Below are 18,333 nucleotides of genomic sequence, written 5' to 3'. Positions count from 1 at the left end.
GTGCGATGCGAGGCAAAGCTGTACCTGTGCCACTGCTGTGCAAGGCACAGAGCATGCCAACCGCCCAGCTGCTTTACTCAGGTGAGCCAGGAAAAGCCGTGAAAAAGAGATGATCCAAAGTGTGATAAGCCAGGTAGCGCATGCCCAGGAACTGGATTGTCTTGCTGGGCATTAGCCGTGCTGTGTGACGTGCCAGGAGGTTACCTGGTCTCTGTTGCTGGGACAAATCTTTCAGGAAACAGGGATGGTCCACCAGGCTGATTTTTTTACCAGAGATTTCAGCACTCTGCTGAAAGCTGAAAAGCACCTAAATACTGACCCTTTTCCAAGTCATGCAACCTAAATTACACAAACTCTTGTGATAACAAAGCAAATTGCGAGATGGCATATTAACTTGTGATCCTTCCGTTGCCTGATACTATTTGTGAATGGACAAAATACAGTGGATCATAGCTTAAAAAAAAGTAATTTTTCTGCTGCTTAAAGAAGTATCAGGTGTTTTAACGTCGGACTCTGTAAATCAGCATTACTTCAGGTTTTGTATGCATATGTATCATTTTAGCTAAGGGAATGAAACATGATCTATATCTATAAATACCAATAGCAAAACTGTTGTGTAAGCTTATGTCAGGGGAAGCACCAAATTATGTCTAAGAGTGGGTTTAGTCCTTATTTTCCATGGTACAAACCATGCATTTACAGTCCTTCCTCCACCCTGTAATATTAAATCACACTTTAATGTAATTTAGTAATATTTATCTAACGCTCAGCTTCAAACTCGTGACCTATGTATTTTTTGAATTGTGTCTGGAACATTTAGTCTTGAGATTTTCAGTGATGCAAGAGGAAATTTGTGGACTATTTACAAGATACAGGCACTAAACGTGATGTTTGTTTGGTTCTTTTCAAATGACTTTCCAGAAAAGTACATTTTTTTTTTCCCCTCATATATTTTACTACTCCAATCTCCATTGTCTTTAGGGATGGAGAAGCTTGCTCTGGTGTCAAAAATACCATTGGGGCTACATTTCGTATTGGGCTTTGTTCGCTCTCCCCCCTCCCAAACTCCAGTAAAATACACTTCAGTGTTTGGGATTTCCCATTCATCCCAATTAAAACAAAGCCACGAAAGTTTCCCCCACCAAACCCTGTGCCTGTTTTGAAGAGGCAGCAGCCACCAGCTCTGGTTTTGTCAGGGATGAAAAGAGGGCATCGCAGCTGTAAGGCAGCGCAGACGTGTGAAATGGGTTTCACACGCTGCTCAGCTACCAGTGGGGTGGCCATGTATGATTCAGTCTGCGCTAAGTCAAGAAAAGGAAAAGCCTTCAAAGCCACGCCAGCCATCACGTCTTACAAACCCTAAGTACCCCTTTTGACTGCTGTTGCTTTGCTGAAAATAACACATTTAGTCATTTGTCATAATTATAAGAGTCCCGGTGACAAGGAATGCAGGCCCGCCTTTTAGCGCTGCCAGGCCCGCGATAATGCAGCCAGCGGGGGACGGCTGCTGCCAGCAAACCGCGGCCGCCACGCCAGCCACGCTCCTGCCGAAAGGTCATGCGTGACCTCTGTGAGCGGTTCATCCCAGATGACTGATCGGCTCACAGCAAAACTAATAATTACACAGCTCTTCATTTCCATTCGTCTTCGTAATGTGAAATTTATCCTGGTGCGAAGGATCCAGGCCATGCAGGAGTGAATTGGGGACCCACAAACCTACTACAACCCCGCACATGCAACTCAAGCCTTCTCTGCCCCATCCCCCCACACTGGCCCTCTTTAACTTGTTGCTCTCTGCAGGTATTTCCCAAAGACAAATGAACAACGTATTCCTCTGCATTTGTATATATTATTTCAATATTTCTACTCTGTATTTCTAAACCTAATCTGCAAAATTCAACTAATCTTAGCCTCTTTGATCTCTCCAGCCACTCTCAGTGTGCACGTGTCTGTGTTATAGCACATTTCTGTGACTCACAAATCTCTAATTTTATTAGAAATATTCATTTAAACACCTTTTTAATAAGAAGACCATAAATATACTTTTTTCCCCCTGTCAGTTACCTAGGCGCCTCAAGTTTTTTGCAACTAACATTGCTTTCTCACGCATGGAAAAGACCTTCTGCCCCCCCAAATGAATTCAGAGCCCTTCAGAAGCGTGAGTGCAGACTGCTGCAGGGACTGCTGCATTTGCCAGAAAACCACAGCAAGAAAACATGCCCCATGCACGCACCACATAAATATGGGGAGGGACATTTCAAGCAGTAGAAGGTAAAACTTTTCGCTGAGAGGATGTGTGTGAAGATTATCTGTGTAACCTAGATGCCTATGGAAGTAGTGAAAGACTGGAAGGGAAATACTTTGAATTTCTACATTTCCCTCCACCCCCAGCCAGCAAACAAGCACCTATCAACAGAGGTTTTGTTTGCAAATGAAGTATCAGTGAACAATCTGAAGATACACTTGGGGGAGGTGACACAGAGGAAAAAAATTATGTACACACACATATACACACAAAGGCAGTTCTATACAGGGACCTTAGGACGTGGTCACCACATGCTGAAATGTTTTGAGTCCTGCTTGCTTTAAGCTTATGTCCCTTAAGCTCCTCTGCACCTTACAGACCAAGATGTAGGAAAAATGCGTATATCCAAACTAAGGGAGAAAAGAGTTCTAGCAACCCCTTTCTTTGTGTTTCTGGAATACTGCTTACATGTGCCTTAGCATGAAAAGCGCTCTGGACAACTGCATACTTCTGACAGCCTAACACTTCTTAGGAATCACCTCTGATCAATAAGCTGGAAATGCTACATTTGAATCTATATTTACTTCAATCATTCACATTTGAATCTTTCTAATTTACCAAGTAAGGAGAAGGCTCTGATGTTTGCTTTCTTGCTGTGGAAAACTCCTCCAACTCTATTTACAAATCTTCAGTTAGTGAAATTTGGTCAGTAATAATCTAGCACTGAGTAGAACCTTCCGGAAATAGTCAGTAAAATTAGCCTGTTGTGAAATGAGGTCTTGGTTTGCACAAGTAAACATTTCAGACTTAGAAACTGTGTTATCAAAAACTTGGTGGATAAATCCTTATGGCTTTACTGGCTATTTTATGTAGCCTATTTCTTTGTCCAAATTGTTGCTGCATTCACAAATAGCATCCATAAAATGTCTGAGGTCAGGACCCCAAGATTTTGCCAAATGCTAGGAACATCTCTTAAGATGATACCACACAAGCAACATTAAATGAGAAGAAACATGCAAAGACCAAAAAACGAGCTCAGTCTTTGTTCACTATAGCAAAAATGCCATTAGGGTCTGCTCAGACTGTCAGAGGATCCAGCTTTACCCTCCCAAGTTTGTCTCTGTTTTGCTGATTGCACTACTTTCTTGTAGCTCATCCACAATGAATAAAACTTTCTTTTCATTTAGAAAGAGGTCTTGTGTTCTATTTTTACTGCAAGGAAAACAACTGATTTCCCCTCCCCCCAGCAAAAACCAGTGCAGGAACCCAGTCCCTGGCAGCTGCTGCTGACTTTAAGCACCATATATAAGGTATTAAACCACCCACTTTATGTTCTAATAACATTAACAGTCTCACATGAACCAGGACATTCAGAGTTAAAGCTGAAATTCTCTCCTTAAGTCACCACATTGTGTCTAGGTACAGTATTGCAGCACTTAATCAGGGGGCCTCAGAGCAGTGGGGGGTTCATACCATATGTGCTATAATACCTAAGCACAGCGGGGTGAGTTAAGGACAGAGTTTTAGACTTAACTCTGAATTTCTTAGGTTCTGCCAGTACCATGCTTAATGTTTTTGAAAAAAATTGCATTATGTGTGTCTGGAGAGTTACTTTCCTCTTAAAAAAAAAAAAAAAAGACATGCTGTGGGGGTGGGGGACAAGTGAGGATGATTTCTCAAGAAAAGGTGAAAGTATGTATCCAATGCTAACCATCTACAGTGTAAGCATGGACATGTTGATATTCTACAAACATTTATACAACTTTCAAACATATTAACTTCATCCAGATGACTGTTATAAAGCTATATTAAAATACTGTTTCAATATTAACTTTATAGTTTTTAAGCTATTTACTCAAATTATATTGGGTTTGATTTTCTTAGCATCTTCCAGGTCCCAGCCTAGAGTTTGGTGAGCACTGCAAAATACACTCTAATGAGATGCTTACATTTTTAAAATCAATACTATTTGTGCTAGATTTGTGCTTCTTCTTGGCAACCCTATAAGCAAATATGTATTTGTTACATATTAAACAAGTTTCAGATTCAAAATTGATCCTCATAGAAACCCCATAAAACAATCTGCAAGAAGGTGAAGAGACTAAATTTCCCAGCTGCCTTGCCAGGGCAGCTCTACGTATTTCCTAGTGGTATCGTAGGAAGACAGAAAAATAGACCCTTTACTTCTTCTTAATGTAAAAGAAGATAAAAGGTATTTAAACATACAGCATATACGCATCCTCAAATCTAAAAACCAATAAGAGAAGTTGAACCAAAACTGTACAACTAGTATTAGTTTCTGGAAATAACACTTTGACAAGGCACATCTTGTCTACGGTTAAGGTGAAATTTTTTCTTTGTTAAACCGTTTTAGACGTCTACTATTCCTGCAGCAAAGTGGCAAAGTAAATTTACACTGTACATACTACTTACCTTCTCCTCAAAAGACATTCACTGGCCTTGAGTCAAAATCCCTTTCCACAAATAGAGGGTAGATCCTTTGCTAGAATTATTTATTATGGCTGCATCATCTGCAAGTGAAATCAATTGAACAGAAAATGAGCACCATCCAAGGAGTGTTGCCCTTCTCTCACTAAGGCAGGCTTGGTGTAAGGTCTGATATATTGTACCTTGGCGAATAAACATCATCTCACCTGATGATTTTTAATGTGAGAAACCAGCAAGGTCTAGAGGGAATGTTTGAGACAGAAACGCTAAACACACCCTCAAGAACAACCCCCAGTGAAAATACAAGTTCACCTCTTCAGACAAAAGCTCATTAAAAACTAGCAGATCTCAGTGGTTTTATGGCAAACCAATCAACCTGAACCTGTAAAGGAGTCTGACCTCACCCAGATTCATGGGTCTTCTATTTTTGACTTTACCTGCTAGTGATAAGAATTGATTTCAAAGGTTCTAAAATTAGCTCTGTGCATCAAAGGATGGTTATAGCATGTCTCGGCAATGTTGCAGTTTTACACATTTTGCTGTTCTGTGTGTGTTCTCTAATTGGAAAAGTATAACCCTTAAATCCAGGAATCGGTGACTGAGTTAACTTTCCTCCTGGAGGAGTGCTTGGAAATTGACTTCCTCATAAGCGAGGTTGTTTCCCTGGGATGCAGGTGGAAACCGGAGTGTAGTTCTTATAAAGTTAACAAGGTCACTTTGCTGGGCTCAGGCCTCATGTAATTTAAATCACCTATTGCCAATGAAGGCAGGTAACATTCTCTGCCACTACAGATCAGCCCTCCAAAACCAGAGCAGTGATCTTTTGCAGTTTTAACCCACCAAAACTGAATGGATTAAAAATCTCCTAAATAATCCGAAAGAGAAGTTTTTTTTAAAAAAACAAACCTAAATGCTTCTATAGTAGTATAATAAAATGAATGTATATAGTAGGAAATAATCTTATGCTTTCCCATTTAAGTGTTTTGTACTGGAAGATTTAAACACATTCATAATAACATCAACAGAGGCAGGCAGCACCAAAACCATAGACATCACACTAAGTTACTAATCCAGAAAGAAGGCACCCCTATGTCTTGTTTTTATCTTTAACACCTTTTAGCTTCTTTTCCTCACACATCTACCCTCCCTGCTTTTAGGCTGGAAGAAACTGTGAAGTGGTAAAAGGAGTTTGTGCTCATAAAGGTTTGATGACTTGACCATCTGGCTGGGAACGCTCATAAAGGAAGCCCTGCAGAGGTTAAGGAGGTCAGAGACTACACAAGCTGGGGCTGAGGTGGGTCCTGGTGCTCCTCTGACTAGCACCCAAATTCTGTCCAACTGGTTCTAAGGTGCTCTCGTCATCCTCCAAAGAAAAGCATCTCCATGAACTGCTGATAAACATCACTTCTTTCTTTTGCTCGCTTTCATAATTCTGTGGGAACATAAAGGAAATCTCTCTACCCGTATGCCATTGTAATCGCTTCCATCCTCTCCCAGTGCTCAGCTCATTAACAAGTGACCTGAAGGCAGGGGAAAAAACCCACAACTTTTGTATAATGGAGCCTTGCTGTTTAGAGACCATAAAAGTAAACAGGCCTGGTTCACTTAGAAAAAAAAAGAAGAAAAAAATACAAACATGTTCTCTTAAACACTTAAGACTATCTAATTTTAAAAATTAGCTACATGACAGGTATCTGGGTAATATGTTCTTGCATTTGCAAATTATTTTTCCCCTCTAGAAATGCTATCCAGAGCCACAACTGTTTACACCAGAATTCTGTGCTATATGCCCCAAAAGTATATATTTAAAACCTTTACACACAAAGTTATAGTCTTCTGCTGTACTGATTGCCCTGCCAGCAGCAAAGTGCCCAGCATCAGGTTTATGAATTGCAGGCTTCATTAGTCTTAAAATGGTAACAAAGGAAGATGCGTCCTAAAAAGTGTCATCCTTCATCTGAGAGGGTAGTGCCTGACACATTAGGAATCTATATGCTCAATTAACCACTGGCAGGCTCATTTTTTCTGTGCCTCTCACTCAGCCTCTCCTCCCACCCCTTCTCCTAACCACTCCACCCTTCCTTCTGACTGAATCCTTCAGCCCTTGCATTGATAGCCCTGACTATATGCAAACACTCAATTACAGAGTGGCTTGAGGGATTACTTTTGGCTGCTACTTGTTCTCTCTCTACTAACTTCCAGTGAATAGTCAGAGAGTCTTATTGCTGTGTTTTGCTTTGGATTACCAAAAATGAATAATACATTCGGATCTTTGCCGTTAAAAGTTAGGTCACAAATTCAAAATCTATCTCAGAAATTAACATAGTTTGGTGATTAAACTGTAATTTGTATTCATAGCTCTTGAGATCAAGAACACTTTCTGAGGAAGCAAAGTCACGTATACTTCTTTTCCATAAAAAATAATATTTTTATCAGTCTGAGATCAGTTTGTGAATCCAACATTTGAATCTGCCCATGATTTTGGTTTTTTTTCCCTGTATTATTTCAATATATCCTTAATTATATGGGGAGCCTTACAGAAACACTTTCAGCAGTCACAACTTTGGGTATAAGGAATAAACAGGGAAAAAAACCCCAACAAAATAAGAGAGGGAAAGTTAACAGGTAGGAAACACAGCCAATCAGAACAGAAAGGCAGTGTCCTAAATGGTTAATCCTCCGTAACTATTAGCATACACATGATTAACTGTATAGTAGAACTGATTAAGTGTGTCTGTACATTATGCTAATCCCTGCATGCTGATTGGCTGACCTGATTAATGGTACACCAGACTCTGTGCAGTGATGGAAGGATGATGTGCCGGTCTCACAGCCTCTCTGCAAAGAAAGCAGGGGAAAATAAGAGAGCAGTGTACAGCTAGTTACCCAATGCGCAGCAAAGAAAGGGGACAAGAGGGAGAGGTCATACTCCTTGTGTCTGAACACTAAATTTCATATATGAATTTGAAGAGAATGAAATTGCTCTTACAGTTTTGCTTCCTAAAATTTAAGCCTGTATTTAGAGTTATTTTTAGGTGCAGGTCAGATATTTACTTATTCTAGAGTCTGCCCGTGCTTCTCTCTATATATCTCCCAGCACCCATATGCATGGGACACCTACCACAGGAAAATATAAGCACTCTGCACTAACTGCCTTTAAAAATCTTTCCAAAAAACTATGTTATTATCAGTCTTGCACTTCTGTATCTTGCTGAATGCACAGAATAGGCAATTTTCAACTTTTAAAGGAACTCATTTCAGCTAGCTTTTAAGGACTGATTCAAAGTATTTCTGAAGTTTACAGAGGATATCAAGTCTCCAGAGGAGACTTCAGTGGTGGTTTTGGGACTGGATGGTTAAGTGCTCTAAAGATAAGCGCCTGAAAATGCAATTCATTGATGCCCCCTCCCTGTCTGCCTGCAAAAACAGATGATGCATATTTAGCTATACGCTCCTGCCTGTTATTGAGTTATTGACACTGAAAGTCAGCAGCCTTATTAAGCTGAAAGGTCTTGCTAAATGGCTTCAATAGAAGCTTAATGTTTAGACAAAGAAGTTAAAACAGACCAGTGCCTTGTCTCTTTCTCCCTCAAACATATCCTGGTCTATATGTATTAGGTAGGCATCTAGCATCTAAAAAAGTGAAAATGCACATGCACATCCATGTAAAAATATGAAGTGTCTAGAAAGTCTGTATACTATTGATACCCACCATCTGTTCTAGGTCAGGTACGTAAACTTTTTTAGCCACGTACATTTATCCAGAGCGACTTAAGGGGATTAAACCTCTGGCCTGTAAAGTGCTGAATAGCTTTTCTTGAGTTACTTGAATGAGGTATTCGCGTGAGGTCAATCTAGTTATAATGGGTCAAATTTACCCTGTGTTCACATCAGCTACTGTTGGCACAAGTTTGGTCTGTGGCAGTAAGTCTGGAATCTGCTCCCACAAAATGAGGTTCCCACAGGCACCCAAGGAGTCAGAGCCCGGCACTGCCAAAAGTAGGGAGCTCGGGCTGGGGCTTCATACCAATTAGACCGGTAGAGTGTTGTGAGCCAGTGCACAGAGACTAAAAAATACAGAAGAGTTGGGCTGTTAGTGTTCTTCTTGCCCTTCCTCGGGTGAATTCCTTCGTGGCCCATAACTCAAGACCTGTGGACACCTGTGTTCACTGAACACTGGCAGTATCGGTGTGAGAGACTGACTCAGCCCTTTCGTTTTATCTCATGATGCTAGTCATGGAATCATGTCTGTAAGCAACTGTTTTACACAAAGACAACCAAGAGAGAATCCAAAACACCAATGACATGTGTGACAATGATAGTGGTGAGGTATTTTTAATTGGTTACATTTTATTGAGTCAGTGAAGCTGTTACTCTTAATTACTTATTTCTGGTAATCAGTTATTATCTCTGGAATGATTCAAGGGATGTTTATTTTCACTATTAGTAATAGGTTCCTAGATGCTTGGGCTACCTATATAATACATCAGAATAGTAACTGTCTGAGACAAATTGTTAAAAAAAATCCATACACTGAGGACAGAGCTTCCTAGAGCACAACATGAAATGCTGATGAAGAAGGTACGTCTTAAACAGTCCTTCCTGGCAACCAGAGACCTAACTTGGGTGGAAGCCCCTTTTTTCCTTCCTGTGGTCTGCAGCCCAGAACCTTTAATTAGAGGTAGTTGTCTACATCTGCTGCTTGTATAGAACAAGGTAATTCTTTTACGGTGTGGTATTGATGGAAGTATGGTGGTAGCATCATTTTCACTCCCATGTGTAATTGATCCTTTAAAAAACTTAAAATGAAATGCAATGTTCTTTAAATAGTTTTGTTTAAAATGACAATTGTTTATTAAGGGTTGGGTGAGCAGCAGACGGGGGGAGAAAAGGGCAATTCTCTTCCTCTTTCGCAAGTATTTCCCTACTTATGCATTTCCCCTGCTACTGTTTCATTAAAGTGTCATGTCAGTTAAATACTGTGACATATGACATACCTCATGTGCTTGTGGTTAGAACCTCTCACCTAGGATAGAGACAAGTTTGAGTCCCACCAAAGCTTGAGAAGCTTAAAGAACACATCTTTCACCTCTTCAAGGTTAAATAGTTTATGGAGGAGTTAAAAGGAATATCTTTCCCGTGAGTGCTATGCGACTATCACAGCGAATAATCCACTGAGTCTGAGAGAAAGAAGAAAGTCACGGTCAAGTGTTTTCTTCTAGGAAAGGGCTACACTCCTGGGACCACTTTTGTACATTGTGAAATGACTGCTTGGCCTTAAGGTGCAAGCCAGGCACCAAGATGCGCAGGTTGTCATCACCTGGGCTAGCACTTGAACTCCAGGCAGGTGAGGAGCTCTCTAAGCACCTTGTGAGTCCAGAAGTCTCCTGGGTTGGCAGTAGCTGAGTATCTGGGACCTATAAGCCCTACTTCACCCTACTTCAGATGTGCAAGTCACTGCCCCTTTCTAGTAACAGAAATTCATCCAGGTCACAAAACGCAGCAAACAAAAATATAAATTTGTATCTTTAAGGAATTCTTTTGCAGTGGCAGGGAAGATCACAACTTAATTTAACTTCATACCGGATAAAGTTACCTTTACCAGCATATCAAGCCCACTAGGGCATGCTGTCATTAAAATTCCTGATTCCTGTGAATTCCAGCTTCTGCTAAGTGAACTAACTGCCAATGTCTTGCAAAAATGTTTAGGCTGATTAGTAGAAATATTTAATAAACATCTACTGAATTTAAGGAAAGTATTTTTAGGATAACATCCAGAGAGATGCAAAGTCTGTTCCTCTCTCAGTTTCCTGATAAAAAGGCGTAACAGTTTGTGACTCTGCTGTTTGTCAGATAAAGGTGCAAAAGTGGTATTTTGCAATGTGATTTTTTTAAAGGATAGAATTGATTTATGTCAAATAAAACAAGCAGATTACTCACTTAATGTGCCTCTGACATGTCTCTGCTTCTGGTTACAGATGTTAAACCATCATTTCCTCTGAGATGTGTGGCACAGAACAGGTGTAGCTTCATTTTGAATGTGGTATTCTGTTGATTAACACAGAGGGAGAGTTCATGAGATTGGCATGTGCCTTATGATTTACCTTTATCAAAAGTTTCTACAGAGTGGGCAATGCTTTCTCTCTGTGACTCGTACTTTTTGTACATGTTCAAGTGGAAGCACTGCTTTGAAGGGATGCAGCAAGCATGGTAGATGCAGATATGAGCAAAGGGTTCTCAGAAAGTGATTTACTAGAGAAAAGTCTCCCTCTCTTTACTTGAAAAAGACACAGGCAACTTATTATTTTGCAAAATATACTAATTTACCGCTTGTAGTTCTTGAATCATTAGCTTTTCAAATTCTTTACTTTGTGGTTTAATCCCAGTTATTCAAATTTTAGCTGAGTCCTCTAAGTAGCCTGGCACTCTTTCTTTTCACTGAAGGAAGAGGCACCAACATAGTTCTGCTGCAAACCCCTCAAGGAACTGTGTGTATTTAACAAATGCACAGCAGTAGCAAGTAGTTTTCTGCTAGTATATTTGCTTCTAAAACATGATGATCTGGCTTTTCAGCTTTTTAATTGAGATTTTATTTGTGTCCAAGAAGGAGGTGTTTGAAGCTTAAAATCAAAGTTTTAGTTGAAAGTAGCAAAACAATCACTCAGTACATTTCCAAAACTCCACCAGTCCTCCTGGAAAATAAGGTAAGCCAACAACCTTGGAGCCCATCTCAAAGGAATTTCACTGGCATTTGTATTTATGCTGTAATTTTACCACCCAGTTACTTCTCCACTTTCTGAGGGAAACTTTATTTTAAAACAATTAGACTTTATGAACCAAGGAGAAGAAACCAAGAGGTGAAAACTCCTAAGCCAAGGATACCTCAAAAGGAATGCCTTCAGGCCAGTGCCCTGGTGTTTAACCCTGGGATTCATTTGCTCAGATATTTCAGGCGACTGAGTTGTTGACATATAACAAAAAGAACGAGATGGGCTTTTAAATGACTAAAACCTGTGCAGGTCAGGGTTTGGAAAATAGGAGGGAAAAGCATGACAGCAAGCAGAGGAGATTAATCAAAGCATGCAAAGAAATACATATACACAGACTTATTTTGGTCCTGATCCTATTTCTCCACCTCTGTTATACATGGAAATCCACTGGTTCCTCCAGACAGAACTTGTAAAATATGGTCATTTCCTTTACATCCTGAATTCTCACATTAATCTCTACCCAAACTTGGAGAACACATAAGACTTTGAGGGAATGTATAAAAAGAGGATATTCCTCAGTGGTTAAACAAGGAAGTTTGAAAAGAATGTAAGTGGCATTAAAGTGGCAACATTTGCTAGCAGCTGCATCTGATACATCATAGTTTCCATCCAAACTGGGAGATAGTTACGTGAGAACTGAGCAATGCCTGTGAATTAAAAAAAGGTTGGGGCAGAAGTTCAGTATGCAGTTACCTGGATTTGGTGTCCTGGCTAGAGGCAAAGGCAGCCCACCAGCTTGCTGGGAAGATCAAGAAGCCAACACACTAACAGAGAATATATCTGAGCATATTTATGGTTAGGTTGGGATATCTGCTGTCAATAGTTTAATTTTGTATACTTTTTTAAATGAAGTATCGAGACCACTTGAGGACATATATATTTCAAAGGGAAACCAGAATTTGCTGAAGAACAGAGTACGTATTGCAGTAGTGCAGAAGGGGTGGATCAGGAGTCCCTAAAATTCCAGTTATTTTCTTCTAATAATATGAACTCATCCAGTCTGTGAACAGATCTGAAAGTTTTGATCATAAAGAAGAATTTATGTGAAAAAAAGAAGAGTTGCATTGGCACTAATCCAGGATAATTTTACTGCAACCAGTAGAGCCACTCTGGAAACACCAGACAGAGCTGAGACCTGAGCTTCTTGATAGAGGTGCCTGAACAGAAGCTTTTGTGATAGCTTCCAAGACTGAAATGTGTCGCCACCTATAAGCATGCACTTTTTGGTCTGGAAAGGGTAAGGATAGGTATGCCATTTGCTTTGCAACTTACACACCTAACTGACTGACGTGAAATCCCCCATTTCACCCCACCAGTGTTCTTACCCTTCCTCTCCCATGTGTGCTATAGCAGCAGAACAGCTGTTCATCTCCTTTCATCTCAGATTCTGCTTTTGTTTAGCCTTGATGACCACAAATCACATCACTACAATGGCCATTCTCATTGTACCAAAGGCTGATGGAAAACATCCACTTCAAGACCCCCATTCAGAAACCCCAGACAAGGAAGTGGAGACTAGTGTTTTCCTGGTTCCTAGCCCAGATTCTTTTGTAGTCTGTAATCCATTTTTTGCTCATACCTGACAAGGTGCCGCATTGAAACCGAAGCCCATGTGCTGGCTGTCAGTCGTGGCTAATGTGCTATACAGGATAAAGGGCGAAGGCAGGTGGTGCTGGAGGTGCAAAAGCAGAGGCTGCAGCCATTGAAATTGTCTGTACTAATTGGCAGGAAAAGGGCACTGATAGGCATGGATTGTCAAGATGGCTCCTCTGACCCTTCTGCTTAATCCAAATGAGTAATTAATGAGTGTGTTATGATTAGCACTGCAGTAAACTCTTCACTAGACAAATACTTTAAAGCTCTCAGGCTTTAGCTCACCAGCTGATTGCCATTTGGCTAGCAGATTTGTTTCCCTCTGAGAGGCTGAACACACCCATTAGTCGTGCATGGGGAGAATACAGCTAAAAAATAAAAATAAGAAATCCTACCAAAATAACACTACTGTGAAAGTGGGAATGCATGTTCTCTCAGCAGAGCTGACAAAACAAGTTATAATATATAGGGCTGCTGTGTATCAGGAGCAGTTAGCAGCCGATGAAATGAAGGAGGAATTGTGTAGTGAGCATCAAAAAATGTAAAACGTGTACCTAAAGGCTTCTTTTCTCTTCTGCTGAAAGAATCAGCAAAACAGGAGACAGGAGCCATTAGCTTCCCTTTTTCACTGGAATGTATCAGATGGATTTGTAATGGAAAAGTGTTTGTATCCAACATCTTTAGAGCCAGTTCTGCCAAAAATACCAGCAGCCTGAAGATGAAGCAATACCTTATTTAATTAGGATTCCCTGTTAACTTGTGGCTGCTGAGATTTTACAAGAGAGGCTTGTGCATTTGCAGTGAGTTCAGGGAGCAGGATATTCTCCTTTGCGTTCTTAGTTTAATGTCAGCCGAGGCTGATAGGGCACAGAAGTTACAGGACGGTCAGTGTGGGAAGACCAGATGCTCTTGCATCAGACCTAGGTAACTTTGAGATAAATAGTACCGAGCCAACTTGCTCATGAGAGCGGTGAAGAAGTGAAGATGCACAGAAATCCAAGCAGCCTACCAGCCCCAGGAGCAGCCCCAGCACATTCAGGCAGAGATCCACTGGTGGGAAGAACAGGAGAAGGAAGTGTGTGCCACGCAGCTTACGGACTGACACCTGTGTGAAAGGGACAAAAAGGGGCAATTTCTGTCTCCACACTTGCCAGTCAGTCACTTCTGACCAACTCTGGATTCGTGTGAACTGGAAATGGAAAATAAAATAACCCACTTGCAAAGCACATTTCAGGCTTCTTTAGGCAAGCCTAACTCTATTTCATGTGCTAATTACAGAGATTATAAAGAAGGGAGACATATGACTGCCACCTATCTGTGCCACTGCCCTTAAAACAAATGTAAAGGACAATTAACAACAGATTAGCTCCATGTCCTAGTTTGCCATGTGAGGATGATCGCTGACCTTCTCATTTCATCCTCATTAGTGTCTCAGACCAACAGACCCATTGCTCTTTAATCATCACCCATCATTCTTTGCTTCAACACATGGAAACAAATGATGTGTTGCCAGGAAGGTCAGGGGTCAAATATGAGTTTTGTTGTTGCTGGAGTGCAAACTAGAGGCAATGGGGTCAACTTTGGGGCAAATCTTTGCGGCAGTCTGTTTGAGCAGAGAAACTATTTTGAATGCATGAAGCATGACACCCACTGTGTTTTTGTTTTCTCCTTGCAGCTGGAATTTACTCAAAGATTTTTTGTTTTTTAATTTTCTATTTTCTTAGTGGCATGCAAAAAAACCACATGGAGAAACAAGTAGTGATTCGCTTTCTTTCTGAGAATGAAAGGTTAAATTGCAAAGGGATGGGATAAGTGCATCTAACATGTCACATGGGGTTTTTTTTGCTTTTCAAAGCTGCATGTTGTTCATAAAGTTATGAATGCTGGAAGCTTTTCAGCTGCATCTCTTCATGCTGCTGCTACTCCAGTGCTACTTTCCAATTTGCCATGGATAGCCTCCGAAGACTGACAGGGCTGAAGGCACCCAGTGCCAGTGTAAATGAGCCCCATTCATTTCTTGCCATGGGCATATGGCATGTCATTGTCCTCGGCCACCGAGGCAGAAGTGATGCAATTTGTTGGCATGTCCTGTCACAGCACAAACTATCTATCCCACTGAGCCCCTAGAAAACAACAGAAGCCAGAAAAGGGCAGCCAAAAACTTCACAGCTTTATCACAAGAACACACATGCACACATCACCCTGGTAAAAAAAAAAAAAAAAAAAGAAAAAAAAGAATCCCTGTCCTTTTTTGGACCTCTGTGGGATTTACATTTTTTTATTTCTTCAGGGTCTCAAAAGTTTTTGTCCAAACCAGCACAAAGCCTGATCTTTTCCTTGTCTCCCATGAATGAGAATCAAGCCTCTTATTTCTTCTAATTTTAAAATCTAACTTTAGCCCAAGACCACTGAAGTGCAGAAGTTCAGCATGTTTTCTGTGTAGTGCATTTAGTGAGGAGTCATGAGTTAAAAAGATTCCTTCAAATTGGAGATATGGTACTATACATCCCCCAAGAAACTACTAAAAAAAAATCACATCCCCTGGCTGAGAAGAAACAAACTTGTTTGTTTCATTTTTGTATTAACTTAAAACTTGGAGTGGTTCAGAATTCATAGCGGAACTTCAGGATTACTTAATGTTCCAGTTAAGTGAAACTGAAGAGCGGGGGGGGTGTGTGTGTGTGTGTGTGTGTGTGGAAATCCAGTCACAATACAAAGCAACAATAAAGAAAAAGCTGAGCACAGAGGAATTCAAATGTGGGGAAGACAGAGGGGGAGAGAGGTAAGAAAAAAGCAGGGGGGTGGAGGGGTGACCAGAACAAAACAGTAGAACTTACTCTGTCCTCATTTGCACCTGGTAAGCACAGTTGTCAAATGCTGCTCTGAAAGTAAGGACACTGAAAAAAATTATTGAACAAAGCCAGAAGCACTGCAATGTTGAGATGGTTTAGATCAAAATACAGCAAGCATTGGATGCATCTGCCTGTCCAAAAGCCGGCCACCTGTGCCAGTCCATTTTCTGGAGAGAATTCCATGCTTGGTGTCTAATTCAGCATTTCCTACAGTGAGAAAAATATGCTTTTCATTTAAGTCTGCCTTGAAGTAAATGTTGGTTTAAATTAGAGAAAAAAAAGAAAAAAGTTTTTGACATTGAACAAGCTATGTGAAACTTCGGACTAGTCTGAGGGTTTTCTAAAAGCCCAAATCCTAGCATGGTTCTGAATGCTGCTCTATATATTTTGCATCTGTAAGGTTTACAGCCTACTTGTGCCCTTCAGTAATAAGCTGTGCTGCAAATAAGTTGTGTGCAATAAGTAGTGCTGCAAATCAGATAATTAGAGGTGACTGTGATCAGATTTCCACTGTAAATTAAGTATGTGATAGAATGAGAGTGTGAATTTTACAAGGGCAAATTTGTACCCATAAAATGAAGTCGGATATACTACAGTTTAGTGAGAGTTGGGTCCAAGGTGAAAAGTTCAAATCCAGATCCAAACTTCTCCAAAGTTTGTGGTATGCAATATTCAATTCTATCATTTTGATTTGAGCCCATTTCTAATTATATTACTGGGTTTCTATAAACCAAATCATATGCAACATTTAAGCTGGGATGTTCAGGCTGGTTAGATTTAGAAAACAAACCCATGTTAGATGTCAGAACTAATTTTTGTAGAGACAAAAGTATCATGCTCCATATGGTTCACATTTCTGAGCATAGACTTTTTGCACTAACTAGGCCAAACATAAGCCCATGTGACACACAAAATTACATGGGCTGTGATTATTCTTATTTCTATTTAACTGAATATCTACGATACAGTGATTTCTCAGGTTTATTTGGCAATGCAAAGAGAGTTGTGGAAATTGTTACCATCTCCCTTCAGAAACGAAAGAAAAAATAGTTCTTCCCAACGCTTACTCTTTGAGATTTCAGTCTGAGATGGTACCACCATCACGCAGCTGATGAATTCAACAGTTTATGTGTCTGCTCCAGCAAACACCCTGTCATTCGGTATTCTCATCCTGAGTTTCCTTCTGAAAACACACTCTCCTAATGGACGGAAAGCTCTCGTCCAAAGGTGACATTTTCCATCATTGGCCAGTGGCAAAATCAGAGGACTTTTGTTTTCAAAATATAAATATACTTTTTGCATTGCAAAAAAAGTCTCTTACTCTTTCAGTAGATAGAAACACCAGTGAGAGGCTTCAGCTATAAAAGAGGCAGATAGACATGGAGTGAGCTCTCAGTCAGCAGAAGTCCACAAATCTTTCAGGACAGTAAATGCTTGAAAATATAAAGGTATGAAAGCTATCCCAAATCTGAGCTAGTTACTAATACATCTAAATCCAATTGACTTGCACTGGGGCTTCTATGACAATTTCTGCAAATGCAGCTTTGGAGAAAAAATAAATAAAGGCTTTTGTAAATTTGATTTTTAATTTTCAAATGTTCAGACAAAGAAGCATGTCTACCTGCCTGACAGGGAATTGCAGTGGGCAAAAGTAGAAGAAGCACTAGCCGTCAACTGTGAGCGAGCATGCTTTCTTTTAAACCAAACAATTAGTTCCAGAGAAAATAAATTTATAGAAAGCTTCCTTGCCCCTCATATGAATGACATATAAGAAAAAATGACATTATTGGCCACATGGCAAATCAACAAAGATCATTAGAGAAAGGATGGATTTTGTCATTGCAGTGACAGAAGTGTCTAACTCAAAGACATGTAACTAAAAAACCTGGCAGGGTTGGAGTGGCCTAGTCTGTTTGGCCATTGCATTGACCATTAATACTACAAAGCATTTTGAGCAAAGCCTGCAGTGTCACATGTGCAGAGCCGTGAAAGAAAATGGAAACCTTCTCTTTTAAAGGTTCATTTAAAATATTTTTAAACTATTTTATTCTAGTAATAATGAACTCAACACAGCACATTTCCTCCATTTTAATGACCAGCTGGGGCTTACAGACCACATCTGCAGCTCAGGTCATTGATCCCTTCCCAGCTGGCCAGTAATCTAGAGGAGGTGCTCCTGTGCAGAAGTCGTTATACCTCAATTATTGTTGACTGGGTAACGTAATGGGGAGAAAACCCAAGTAAAAGGTGGGTTGGTGAAAGTAGAAAGAAGAGCACATAAAGCAATGACAGTGAGTCAGCATAGTGTCTGCAAAGACCAGACTCAGTAGTTTATCCCTCTTGATCTACTTGTAAGACCTACTGATGAAGAAGGAATAAGACTCTACCTTCAGGGGTTTGTAGTTTTCTTTTAACATGGTAGTGA

At 40.3% G+C, this 18,333-nt stretch overlaps 1 long non-coding RNA gene across 1 annotated transcript in view; it reads right to left on the bottom strand.

Moving 5' to 3' along the window:
* The window catches only part of LOC129203020 (uncharacterized), a 52,554-nt gene that overhangs the window by 25,736 nt on the left and 8,485 nt on the right, over positions 1-18,333 (bottom strand). The window contains exons 3-5 of the long non-coding RNA XR_008575896.1: positions 10,634-10,741; positions 7,467-7,531; positions 4,679-4,776 (exon numbers count right to left, since the gene is read on the bottom strand). This is a non-coding gene — a long non-coding RNA (uncharacterized LOC129203020). The remainder of the gene's footprint in view (positions 1-4,678; positions 4,777-7,466; positions 7,532-10,633; positions 10,742-18,333) is intronic.

The sequence above is a fragment of the Grus americana genome, chromosome 2, assembly GCF_028858705.1.
Source record: "Grus americana isolate bGruAme1 chromosome 2, bGruAme1.mat, whole genome shotgun sequence".
In the NCBI taxonomy this organism is placed as follows: Eukaryota; Metazoa; Chordata; class Aves; order Gruiformes; family Gruidae; genus Grus; species Grus americana.
This window is presented reverse-complemented; position numbering and strand designations above follow the sequence as displayed.